Source organism: Sus scrofa, chromosome 1 (genome assembly GCF_054392235.1).
Source record: "Sus scrofa isolate SSC_HxYL_T2T_F1_AM1 chromosome 1, Sscrofa_HxYL_maternal_Yorkshire_Landrace_v2.0, whole genome shotgun sequence".
Classification (NCBI taxonomy): domain Eukaryota; kingdom Metazoa; phylum Chordata; class Mammalia; order Artiodactyla; family Suidae; genus Sus; species Sus scrofa.
Window position 1 is genome coordinate 279,464,801 of NC_139383.1, and position 12,323 is coordinate 279,477,123.

The following is a 12,323-nucleotide window of genomic DNA, read 5'->3' on the forward strand; positions in this document are numbered from 1 at the left end:
CTTCTGAAATTTTTTTGGACTTCTCAGCTATTACTCATATTCTCCATGAATTCGTACTTGTCTTTTTCATCTGAACATTTAAGGGTATTTGTTACGTGCAATATAGGAAGGCATTAGAATCATTGTCCAGCAGTTGCTAACAAGACGGTAAACATTTACTGTTTTAACACCGTTCCTGTCGGACGCCTGTATGTGGTAGCCTTAGTTCTGAGAGCAGATGTCCTAATCACAGTATTCACCGAAACCCTTATTAATCTTTTCAGCCGAGGGACATTTCTGTGAGCCAGGAGCCTTTGTCATAGGGGCAAGCTCCCCCCACACGTGGTGGAATAGCCCTTTCCCCATACTAATTGCACTTCATCTGGAAGGAAGCATTTAAAAGTTGGCTTAGGGCTCTGTTTTCGTTCCGTCTGTTCAGTATTAAAATTAATGCAGTGACTTGCCTAGAACTGAAAGTAGAATTCAACTTTCCTTCCCAACTTGGAATTACCCCTGTCACCTGGACTCTTGTTATATTTGTTCCCACTCAACCCTCTCTCTAAATAAGTGGCTCTGCAGCTTTCCCCGGAGGATGCTGAGCTAGTGAAGGTGTTTAGCTAGACCTCTGTGTAGTGCGGCCTGGAAAATGTGTCATGATTCTGGGAAGTAAAATCAGGCCCTTTTGGCTGTAAACGTGTCCTCTACCTAGAGATTTAAGTATTCATTGAAGAGCTTTTGTTTCAGTCATTTCACGCCTGAAGAATCTTGTTCCATCTTCCGAGGATACCAAAACACAGTGCACAGACTTTAAAAAATTGATCAAAGAATCCAGAAAATCTCTGGTTGTGGGGATCCGGGAAGCATCATCCCGCTTTTGTGCTAAAATGGAAAAAGCTCTCAATTCCCAGTCATGGAACCTGTTCAGACAGTGGACAACGAAACCATGGTAATCTTACTTCTGTTCACTAGGAATTCAGCATATTGCTGGCCAAAAACATTAAATTTTATGCTCCTGTGAAAAGGGTATCCAGTGTGATTTTTTAAAAAATTGAACATTTCACTTCAGCTTTCCTTAGTCCTTCTAGTTTGTAGTTGTGACAGAACTCTTGTAACCAGGGCTGTTAGTTAATACACATAGCTGCGATGTTTTGTAGCAATAATTCCTGGTGAATTCAGTGGAGGCATCTGTCTGATCTGACTCATGTTGACCAAATGAATTACAGTCTTTGGGGGTGGTGCCTGATTTGGGTCCATTTCTAGGTGCCCTAGAGAGTTCCTCCATAGACCGCTGTTTTCCAGCTTTACGGTTAAGAATCACCTGGTGCTCCTGTTGGCAAGTCCGAATCCATAGGGGATGGGACAGGCATCTTTCAACAAGTCACTCCTGTGACTTACCCTCACGGACGTTTGAGGAGCATCACGAGTCAGAGGACCGCCCTCACCGTTACCGGGGGACAATGATAAACTGCAGTCTCATGATCCTGCCCCGTACCTGTTGGATCGATTTCTGAGGAAGAGCCTGGGAGTCTGTATTCCTGGAAAACTCCCCTTCTGACTCTGAGGCTCAGTAAAAGTTGTCATCTGTGGGAGGTATTCAATTCCTAAAGGCTTGGCTCCACCTCCCCCAAGGGTATGCGTAGGCAGCCCCTTTTAAAGGACAAGAACTCTTGCCTGGCAGCCCATCTCATTTATCCTGTAATGATAGTTTTTAAAAGTTTTGCTGAGAGAGTTCCCATTGTGGTGCAGTGGTTAACGAATCTGACTAGGAACCATGAGGTTGCAGGTTCGATCCCTGCCCCTTGCTCAGTGGGTTAACGATCCGGCGTTGCCGTGAGCTGTGGTGTAGGTTGCAGACGCGGCTCGGATCCCGCGTTGCTGTGGCTCTGGCGTAGGCTGGTGGCTACAGCTCCAATTAGATCCCTAGCCTGGGAACCTGCCAAGAAATGGCAAAAAGACTAAAAAAAAAAAAGTTTTGCCTAAGTTCAAATGTTCCCTGTACTGATACTCTGGTTATGTAAAAACGGTTTCTTTCCCAAACCTCAAAGTGCTGAACATTTCCCGATGCTCATGGTGTTCAAATTTCTGTATGAAACGTTACTTGTCTAGTCTTCCTCAGTGTGTCAGCTTTTCAAATGGCTGTTTAATTTCTGTTGTGTTTGGTTTCCATTCATTACCCGTGTCCCATGTGAAATAACAGCATTGGTTCCAGCAGCCCCTGGCCACCAACTTGACTTTTGGCCCCAAAGGGCAGCCTAACCCCTCCCCTCCTGAAAGGAAGGGAATCTTTGAGAAACTCTCTTCTCTTGTTTCTGGTTCCCATCCATCGATATGTCGGTTCTAACTCCTCCCTCTTCCCTAGCTCATTTGTTTGTTTGTTTTTGCTTTTTGCTTTTTAGGGCTGTGCCCTCAGCATGTGGAAGCTCCCAGGCCAGGGGTCAAATTGGAGCAACAGCTGCCAGCTTACACCACAGCCACAGCAATGTGGGATCTGAGCCGCGTCTGTGACCTACACCACAGCTCACGGCAACGCTGGATCCCTGACCCACTGAGCAAGGCCAGGGATCGAACCCGTATCTTCATGAACACCAGTCGGATTTGTTTCTACTGCACCACAGCAGGAACTCCCTTAGCTCACTTTTTAATCACTTAACCCTGTTTATCTTTTTCTCGTGGCTCTGATGGTGACAAATGAGGCAGTGGGCTGCCACTTGGGGGTAGCGAGCTGGGAGTGAGCCAGCCTGGTGAGGAGGAAGATAGAGGTACATTATAAGAGGGAACAGATGATAGGAGGGAAGATGCCAAGGCCACCTATTACCACAGTGTCACAGTGATACCCAGCAACACCTCCTCCACAGCAAATCGGGGCGACACCAATGAGCCTAAGGTAGTGTTTTCCAGGAGTTCCCTGGTAGTCTAGTCAATAGGAATTGGCACTTTCACTGCTGTGGCTCTGGACCCATCCCTGGCCTGGAACCTGAGATCCCACATCAGGCCACTGCACACCGTGGCCAAAAAACAAGTATTTTTCCCTTTTTGGGTCACTCTTGCCACTTACTGGAAAGCCACAGGTTTCGAGTGGTGTGTGGTCGTAATGTCAGATCCAGGAGGCTGAAGACGGATTTAATCTTCGATCTGCTACGAACCAAATCTAGGGCAAGGGAAAACCTCTTTGAAGGGCTTTTCTTGAGTTGGGCTGTATCACCCCAATGATCCCGGACACTACCCTTGGTGAATATGTGTGTGTGTGTTTGAAATACTTCTCCTGCGGTAGCATTTAACTGAGGGATGTAACTCAAACGCAGTGACCCTGCAGACGGTGCCAGAAGGACCACGCGTGTTTGGAAGCCAGGATGGAAGAGGCTGCCCCCTGAGCTGACTCAAGCAGGGACTTGAGACTCTGGCCAGTGAACGCAAATTTAGGCACCAAGCTTCTTTCCAATCTAGTTTTTAATCCCATTTCATGAACTTGAACCAGGACTGATCTATTGTGGGTGGCAAGAGACAGGCCGCATAGTCCTGGAAAAGCATTCCTCTCTTCCAGCAGAGCAGTCACAGAAACAGAGGCAGCACCAGCTCTGCCTCCAGACATTCCGGGAAAACGCGAACCACCTGTGAGCATAGAAACCACTCATTTTTAACTAAAAGGCGCCCCTGTGCTTTGTGGTCATGAGTATAACCACCTTGACACAATTTCTCAAATTTTCCTTCATGCTCTTGACTGAAAAAGAAACCACAACAAGAGAGCCGTGAGTTGAGTTTTATTTGGGAACTTGCTAAGCAGACAGCTCTGAGGAACTGCTAGTCGTGAGAAGCACACGGCTCCATTAAAGACTTTAGTGCTTTTTTAGGAATAAGAAGATGCAAAAAACTGGGTTCATAAAATTTTCTCCTGAAAATCTTTAACGACCAAAGGCCTGTTCTGCCGGTTTTCCCCAGAGCCCAGGGCGCCTCATTCCTGATATCCACCCAGAGCTCCTTTCAAGGTAGTGACTGCAGCAGCTAGTGACTTCATTCTCGTAGAACCAGATGGCGAGTGACTTTTTTTTTTTTCTTTACAGGGCTGCACCTGCGGCATATGTAAGTCCGCAGGCTAGGCCTTTCAATTGGAGCTGCAGCTGGCAGCCTACACCACAGCCACAACGACAAGGGATCCGAGCCACGTCTGTGGCCTACACCACAGCTCATGGCAATGCCGGATCCTTAACCCACTGAGGAAGGCCAGGGATCGAACCCACGTGCTCATGGATGCTAGTCAGCTTCGATACCAGAGCCAGGAGGAGAACCCCCGAGAGTGACTTTTTAGTTGTCAGTACTTTTCTGGATTTGGATATTCCAGTCCTTAAGTACCCTCTCATAAGCATCACTGCCCCCAACGTCCAGATCACTCTCACCTCCTGAAGAAAATCTTTCAGGAGTTCACGTCGCGGCGCAGTGGTTAACGAATCCGACTAGGAACCATGAGGTTGCGGGTTCGGTCCCTGCCCTTGCTCAGTGGGTTAAGGATCCGGCGTTGCCGTGAGCTGTGGTGTAGGTTGCAGACGCGGCTTGGATCCCGCGTTGCTGTGGCTCTGGCGTAGGCCGGTGGCTACAGCTCCGATTGGACCCCTAGCCTGGGAACCTCCATATGCCGTGGGAGCGGCCCAAGAAATAGCAACAACAACAACAAAAGACAAAAAAAAAAATCTTTCATGTGCCTCACTACCACAACTTTTGTCACCCCCATTACCACAACTGTCCCCTGACTAGGGGGTCTCCATGCCTCCCTGACCCCCTTTCTTCTAGAGCTAATTTTGATCCGATTTCTCTTCTGCCCCAAAGCATCTCTTTTCTACTTGGGTTCCAACCTGCATTTGCATCCTTATGCCTCTACCCCTTTTCCTCCCCCTCCAGCTGGGCTCCTGCCCCTCACACCTCTCACTTTACCCAAAGTCAGTCAGCCTTGGCCTGCCTCTAAGTCTTTGCGGACCCCTCCGATTTCAAGGCTCTCCCTAACCACTCTCTCCTCTGGCTCCAATGGCCCTTCCAAGAGGAAGACTCCCCAGACGCCCCCACCCTTTCTTCCCTCTCCCAGGAGGCTCCTCCGCAAAGATTCTCGATTCTCTACCAGTAGTGATCTCTTCGGAGCCCGTGCTCACTTTGAGGACTGTCCGACCCCGAATGGCAGGTGTCTCCAAATATCCGCAAATCGGGGCGATGGGGGTGGTGAGTGAGAGGCCACACAGCGCCCCCCCCGGGCCCCCGCCGTGGGAATTCCATATTCTTTCCTCCCAAATTCAGCTCCTGCCGAGACTGAGGCTCTCGCTCCTCGACCTCCACCTGATCTAGGGTCGTAGCTCCTCACATCCTCTGGGAAGACCTCCGCCCCAAGCCCTGGATCTCCACCGGGGAGCCAGAGGTGGGGGCAGGCTCCCGCAGCCCCGCCCGCCATTCGGCCTCCCCACTCCCATCCCCTGCACGCTGATGCCCCGCCAGCACCACGCACCCCGGGCTGGAGAGGCGGCGTCACCGAGGTGGTCCCTTCCCAGGCCCGAACTGGTGGAGGGACACGTGGACAAGTGCCGGCGCAGCGGCGCCACGTCCCCGGTGCGCGAGGAGCTTCGGAGGCTCAGGCTGGCCGCCCAGGACTCCAGGCTTCTCCAGCCCCAGCCCGCCCTCGGGTCTGGAGGTCAGGGGTCCCTTAGCCGGGCCTCGATGGATCGGCCTGCGCCCAGGGCTGCGCTCGGGAGAGCGGGGGACCGGATCACGCCCTTCCTCCCTTTTGGAGACCCCATCCCAGCCCCAGGGGGCTGCCACGCAGAGTAGGTGTGGGCCCTGCTGGGCCATCTGGGGCCGCCTCGGGGGCCGAGGATCTGCCACATTGTCGCCTGTCCCGGCTCAGCTCCTCACCCGTAAGGAGGCTCCGGGCGGGGGTGGAGGAACTCAGGTGTCCTGAGCGCGGGCCCCGCTGACGCCCTGAATCACCAAGTGTGTCTGTTCGCACCGCGTCCTCCTCACCCGCCCTGCTCCGCAGGCTTAGTTTAATCCCACTCTGTGAAGTAGGAGGTCATTAACCCTATTTATTAACTCCTTCAGGTGAGGTCTTCTAGTGGCAACAGTATCATATTCTGCAGGAAATCTTGGGATTTGAACCCACGGCGGAGTAGGCTCTTCCCCTGAGGCATCCCCTAGGTGTGGGTGGTGCAAAAGTGCTGTGGCTGGAATTTACTGTTCCCGGAGTTGATGTCTGGGCTGGCCCTGCTCCTTCCAGGCCCCGCTTTGCTGTTGCTTGGGTGACATCTTGTGGCCAAGGACAGGTACAAACCACTGGCTGCACAGCTGTGCAGCAAAGGCCCCTCTCAGGCCTCTCTGCATCTGGCAGTCCCAACCTGCCCCCCTTAATTGGGCCTTTCACTGAACTCTACTAGGACAGCTCTAGATGGACCCCAAACTCACCTGGGTTCCCAGTGCTAGACACACCAATGCACCAGGTTCTTCTCGGCCCACGCTTGTTAGGACAAATGATAACTATCATTCTTGCTAGAGTAAGCTTTTCTGTGGATTGGGAGTTTGGGACTAGCAGATGCAAACTATTAAATAGAATGAATAAACAACAACGTCCTACTGTATAGCACAGGGAACTAAATTCAATAACCTGTAATAAACCATAATGGAAAAGAATATGAGGCATTCCTGCTGAGGCGCAGTGGGTTAATGATCTGGCTTGTCTCTGTGGAGGGGAGGGTTAAGGACTTGGCATTGCTACAGCTGTGGCATAGGTCATGCCACTGCTTGGATTCAGCCCCTGGCCCCTGGAACTTCCATATGCTTTCAAGAATATGAATAAAATGTATATGTAGGAGTTCCTATGTGGCTCAGCAGTAACGAACCCGACTAGTATGCATGAGGATGCAGGTTCGATCCATTGTCTTGCTCAGTGGGCTAAGGATCTGACATTGCCATGAGCTGCGGTGCAGATTGTAGACATGGCTTGGATCTGGTGTTGCGGCTGTGGCGTAGGCCTGAGCTACTGCTCTGATTCAGCCCCTAGCCTGGGAACTTCCAGGCCCTAAAAAGACCAAAAAAAATATATATATATATATATATGTATATATTTATAACTGAATCACTTTGCTGTACAGCAGAAATTAATGCAACATTGTAAGTCATCAACTACAATAACAAAATTTTGAAAAATTATAAGGCTTCTCTATAGCAACCTAATGACAAAGTTATTATTCCCATTTTACAGATGAGGCAAGAACCCAGAGTCAATAGCTAGTGAGTCACCAAGGCAGGACTTAAGCCCAGTTCTGTCCAATATAAGGCTGAGAACTGCCAGAGCCCTTCCACCTTATTCTTCTGGGGGTGAGAATATTACTGGTTCAAGGGTGGCTTTTTTTTTTTTTTTTTGCTTCTTAGGGTTGCACCAGCAGCATATAGAGGTTTTCAGGTGAGAGGCTAAATCAGAGCTACAACTGCTGGTTTACACCACAGCAATGGTGGAACCTTAACACACTGAGCTAAGTCAGGGATTGAGCATGCGTTCTCTCGGATGTTACTCAGATTTGTTAACTGTTGAGCCACAACAAGAACTCCCAAGGCTCATTTTCCTGTGCCAGGCTCTAAACATGCCACCTGCGAGAAACCCTCACCTGTGAGCCGGTAACATTATGAGCCCCATTTTACAGATGAGGAATCTGAGGCTCAGAGAGGTGAAGTGGCTCAACCAAAGCCACACAGAAAATAAATGGCAGAGCCAGGATCTGATCCAGGTCTATAGGAGTTCCGAGTCCTTATTTTTAGCTGCTATGGAATCCTGTCTGCCTCTCTGCAAAGTTTCAGCTGCCTAGGATTATGGGGGAGTCAAGTGACGTGCGAGTGGGTGGAGCTTTGCAAACTGTAGAGGATGGTGCATTATTGCCCTGATCCTGTTGAGCGTGTGAGCCCCTTGGCATCCCCAGTGCGCACAATGGAGGCTGGCACCCTGTGGGCACCAGCAGATGGGACAGAATTTGAGTCTCTGAAGCAGGGAAAGCCCACTTCCCCACTCACCCCTCCATGGCCCCAGTCCACTTCCACTTCAAGGCCAAGGCAGGGACAGTCCGTCTCCACCTCACGACTCGCTTCGTTCAGAGGAAGGGGTGACCTTCTCTTCCTCCTTTGTTGTAATAGGCTGGCACCTGGCCTCCCACGCGGGGCCCAGAGGGAGAGGGCTTGGTTGCTAGAGATCCCTCACAGACCCTGGAGAAATCAGCAGGGCAGGCGGAATATAAATGCGGCTGCGAATGCAGAGGAACAGATGAGCAAGAGCCTCCAGGTGACTGGGTGGAGAGGCCCCACCGGGGCAGCCGCCTCCTCTCTGCGCACAGATTGAGCCCATGATGAAGATGAATGGAAACCCCTTTGCTGGAAAATGTGGAGGCAATCAAGACAGCTACCTGTGCCGAGAGGGGCCCTCCCACCAGCTCTGCGCAGGGAAATGTTAGGAGTCGGAATTTCAGCACCAGCCACATCGTTTACACGGAAAAAGCAGGAACTCCTGATAAGCCGCCTCAATTACAGGATAAATGATACAGGACGCCCGTTGGCTTGGCAGGAATTAGTGGACTCCAACAGCGGCTGCGGGCGAGTATCAGGCGGCCCCTGCAAACAGATGACAGCTTGCACAAAGAAGGGCAGCCCGCGTGGTGGAGGACCCAAGCTCCAGCCTCAGATCCCTCAGCGAGGTGGCTGTAGTGACCAGGAGCCTTTGCTGTGGGCAGCTGTGGGGTTTTCAACGGCTGGTTGAGGGCGAGGCGGGGAGATGATTTTGTAGGTTATCTGGTGTTTGCTGATGAAAACCAAGGGGACTTGTAGCTTCCAAGTTCCACACGGGGAGGCAGAGCTGATGATGACACTTTCATCTTTCCACACCAAAAAAAAAAAAAAAAAAAAAAAAAAAAAAATCCCAATTTTTCTCAACATGTCCACTGCAGAACAATATGTGATCCTTCGGTCGCACGCACCATGGACCAGGAAGAAAAAGTTTGCTGCGCGATTAATATTGTCGACCAGCTTGCAGGGGGCATGTTTAACTCACTTCAGGTGCTCTAGAAGCATTCGCACAATGGATAAGCTAATTACAAATCATGCCTATTTATTCATTAAACAGGGCCTGGGGGAAATTCAAAGAGGCAACACTGTCTTCACTTCATTCAATTTGCAGTCTGTGATTAAATGGAACACAGCTGCAAGACTCCAAGAAATGTGGCCTAATATCTGCCTTTTTCCTGATTCCGACAGGCCTCTTCTCTGGGGGCCATTTCTACCCTCAAGTGGGGTCTTGTCATCATTCTTCAGCCCTCCAGATGCTCACTGGCTGCCTGTGACTCTGGGCAAGTCCCGTCACCAGCCCACGTCTCAGTTTCCTCATCTGTAAAGTGGGTGCGTGATCCTCTGGCTGTTGGGATGGGGGTTCAGTGGCTGTTCCAGACCCCAGCCAGTAGCTTGATGGTGAAGATTCCTCCCCTTTCCTCCCCCTCTGCCCCGCACATTCCTGGGCTGTCATTAAGATGGAGGTTCCAGGGACCCCCCAGACAGTCCTTGATGAGGAAAGTCTGTGTCGGCTGCTACCTTGGGGACCCAGCACAGGGCCTGACACCCAGGAACCGCTTGCCCAGCATTGGATGGCATCGGCCTGATGTCTCCACTCCGGGACCCTGGGTGTTCAGGTGTCCCCCTGGGATAATGTGACAAACCGTTTCAGTTTGCCCAGGCCTGTGTGTTTCCCAGGATGTGGGGTTTGTTAGAACTAAAACAGGGACAGTTAGTCACTTGTGCTCTCAGAGCCCCATGAAATTCTCCTTTGCCAAGTTCGCTAAAATAAACAGAAAATTGAGCTAACTTTACCTTCAATCCTTGCAAGGGTCTGGGAGGCCCAAGAGTTATCTGTGATTATCAATTGATTTTATTTTATTTTTTTTATTTTTATTTTTTTTTAATTTATTTTTGTTGTTGTTGTTGCTATTTCTTGGGCCTCTCCCTCGGCATATGGAGGTTCCCAGGCTAGGGGTTGAATCGGAGCTGTAGCTACCGGCCTATGCCAGAGCCACAGCAACGCGGGATCTGAGCCGCGTCTGCAACCTACACCACAGCTCACAGCAACGCCGGATCCTTAACCCACTGAGCAAGCGCAGGGACCGAACCCGCAACCTCATGGTTCCTAGTCGGATTCGTTAACCACTGCGCCACGACGGGAACTCCTATCTGTGATTATCGATAAAATATAAGGACCAACATTTGCTTAGCGTTTTCCAACTCACAAACTGCTTTTCATTTACAGGATGGGTGTTTCAGGGCTTCCTTTCTGTTTACTCGGTACCCACAGACTGAGCCCTCAGGACTGGTGTGGGAACTAGCACTTCAGGGGCCATGTCAGAAGCACATTCGTCCCCTGCCAGGCTGCAGAGCTGGCAGCTCCTTAGACTCTGTGACTCTTAAGTCAGGTCATGTTTCTGTCCCCGCTCCTGCCTGTTAGAAGCTTCCACACTCAGAAAGTGTCCCTAGGCAGGAAGTAAAAATATTAGAATGGGAGTTCCCATCGTGGTACAGCGGAAATGAATCCAACTAGGAACCATGAGGTTGCGGGTTCCATCCCTGGCCTCACTCAGTGGGTTAAGGATCCGGCATTGCTGTGAGCTGTGGTGTAGGTGGGCAGCTACAGCTCCGATTGGACTCCTAGCCTGGGAACATCCATATGCCATGGATGTGGCCCTAAAAAAAAGACAGAAGACACACACAAAAAAATTATTAGAATAAACCATATGAATAAACCAAAAATACCAGCATTTTTGTGTGGGTCATAGTGGTGAAGTTCAGGTCATGATGCAACCTGAGGCAACTTAAATTCTCTGAACTTCAGTCTCTTATCTGAAAAACGGGACTCTTGTTCTGTGGTGCAGTGGATTAAAGATCTGGTATTGTCACTGCAGTTGCTTGGTTTGCTGCTGTGGTGCAGGTTCAGTCCCTGACCCAAGAACTTCCACATGCCATGGAAAAAAAAAAAAAAAGAAAAAAAGAAGAAGAAGAATAAAGGAGTTCCCATTCGTGGAGCAGCAGAAAAGAATCCGACTAGGAACCATGAGGTTGTGGGTTTGATCCCTGGCCTCGCTCAGTGGGTTAAGGATCCGGCGTTGCCGTGAGCTGTGGTGTAGGTTGCAGACCCGGCTCGGATCCTGCGCTGCTGTGGCTGTGGCATAGGCCAGTGGCTACAGCTCCGATCAGACCCCTGGCCTGGGAACCTCCATATGCCATGGGTACGGCCCTAAAAAGCAAAAAAAGAATAAAAAAAAAATGGAGCTTAATAGTTTCTACATCTCAGTGTTGCTGCTGGAAGCACACCAGATCATCCATGTACGGCATTTCAGTAATGCCTGGCACATAGTAGGTGCTCTCTGAAGTAGAGCTTTTATTTTCGGCCTATGTCGGTTGTATCTTTGGAGTTGCCTGCAGTCAGCCACGCGGCAGGTGCCCGACAAATGCTGAGTGAATGAAGGGGCAGAAGTAGATGGGGTTCTCTCTGCTGGGGTTTCCCAAATGACTTTGAACTCAGGCTGCTTCCCCTCTGCCAACCAAGGGGCTCTTCCTCTGCCCCCCCCGTTCTCTTGAGGCCTCTCGGTAAAACACCCCATTTCCCCATGGCTCCCCGTGGGCTGCCAGACATGTTTCTACCCCGCCTACGGTTTCTAAAACATACAAATCATTCTGGCTGCACTTCCGTGTTTCATTACGAGGAATGCACATTTGAAAACAACAGAGGGTGAGCTTTAAAAGCAACATGCAATTTTTATTACATATATCTCCAAATCTGCCATTAGGCCTGTCCCCGCGGTGTTATTGACCTTGATTCTTTCTCATTTGCATCCTGCATTTTTCATCCTTTGGAATATGGTGTTTTGGGACTTCTCCATCATTAAGTGGATTTACAGCAATTTCCCTGTGTGTTTTCTCCAAGGGATTCTGTTATGAGATGCACATTAAATCTCCATTAATACCTCATTATCCGACTGATAAGATTACCATGATAATGAGGCAGAAATTCTAATTGTTTCACTTCTTATTGTGCCTTCCATTTAATCCTTTACTCTACCTGGAAGTTGGTCACGAGCTGGTGAGCACCGGGCAGAAAAAGACTTTCCAAACGGAGGACTGGAGGCTGCCATCGTCATCATCAATAGTGATTGTGGGAACGAATGGAGGTGGCAAAATGTCTAAATGAATTTCCTGAGCAAAAAGTTTGGGGATGGAAAGCCACGAGGGGTGGACCTGGTTGGATTGACAGAGCTCGTCCGCTCCAGCCCAGGGCACACACTCGTGTTCAGGGATGC